Here is a 1,547-nt window from a genome sequence, read left to right as displayed (position 1 = left end):
ACAGGACAAGTATCAACCCACTCTTGAGGGAATAGGGGAGTATTCACACTGATGATGATGATATAACAGATAATGTGTCAGAGACACTATTGCCAGGCACTATGCCAACATATAGCACGCATTTGGGAACTGTTATCACTACCTTGATTTTTACAGATGAGAAAACCAGGGACTAGACATTAAGGAGTTTACTCAAGATCAGAGAGCCAAGGCTTGAGTTTCCCAGTCTGTCCAACTTAAAGCCTGTAACCATAATTACTGACGCACTGAGCTGGACAAGGTCAGCTCGGAGGTGTGTTGTTCCAAGTGTGTAAGAGGGAGCAGGGCAAGGCTCTATGCACTTTGGGCTTTGGGTGGCTGTTGGATGATTCCAAGGAGGGACTAGGAGAACCAGGGGCAGTTTAGTAACTGGGTAGCTCAGTGATTGTCAATTGGAAGAGAGAGGAACAAAGGTAGGCCAAGGAAGTTATCCAATCACTAGAAAGATGGGGGTTGTTAATCATTTTGCCGCTGCAGTATGTCCTGAAGAGAAGCATTTTCTTCTTGGTCTTGTCTCTGGCCTTGTCTGTATACATCACAGTCTGATTATTAACAGGGCTGATTTTACTTTCTCAATCCTACCCTCATTGCCCCAATTTAATTCCTCATCTAGACTGTGATATTCCAGCCGTTATCCTTTGTATTGCAAACCAGAGTAATTTACCTAAAACACAAATGACGACAAAACTCAACCAAAAAGCTTTCAGTACTTCCCTGTTGCGTAGAGGACTTAATTAAAGCTTCTCTGCATGGTTTACTAGGCCCTTCTTCATAACCCAGGTCCACCCCACCTCTACTGCTATGTTCCTTGATATTTTGGAACTTGCCTTTAAATTCGATGGCCAAAATTCTTGCGGGTCTGGCAGATTCCACATTGTTTCATCCCTCAGTGACTTCGCTTATACTGATTTAGCTTTCCCACCTGGGGATCCCACCCTTCTCTCCCTGGGTAAAGGCCACCTTCCTTTAAAACTCAGGCATCAGAAAGTCCTCCCTGAATCCCAGGTGGACTGTGTTAAGTAAATTCAGTTGCCTGTACCATATTATCTATGTATTTGGTCCTTCTTCGTCTCTAGAGTGCACATTCCTTGGGAGCAAAGATGACGCCTTGGCGGCCCAAGTGTTGCTTTTCCCTACAGAGGTGGCAGGTGTGAATGGCAGAGGGCGCTTCGTCTGAGGGACTGATAGGTGGGACCGCAGAAGAAGGCGGTGCCTGAAAGTCGGACTGGGAAGCTAGGCGATACACTGTGCCTGGAACGAGGTTTCGTGTGACGATGAGGACAAGAGAGACAAGTGTAACTTTAACGTCCTAGCCACAAGACACACCAGTGTGGTGTGGGTAGAGGTAGTGATATTCCCGGGGAAACGCTAGGAGGGAAGAATTACTTTCAGGAAGGGGTAGGAATTTTCGGGAAGGAGACATTCACTTGTGCGGTTTCGGAACACCAGCAGCCTATCAGAACCCCCACGCGCCATGCGTCTTTGTTCCCCCAGGGGCGCCCCGCGGT

This window comes from Panthera pardus, unplaced genomic scaffold, assembly GCF_024362965.1.
Source record: "Panthera pardus isolate Hobbes unplaced genomic scaffold, ASM2436296v1 HiC_scaffold_27, whole genome shotgun sequence".
NCBI lineage: Eukaryota > Metazoa > Chordata > Mammalia > Carnivora > Felidae > Panthera > Panthera pardus.
The sequence above is the reverse complement of the archived record's forward strand: the minus strand, read 5'-3'. Positions refer to the sequence as shown.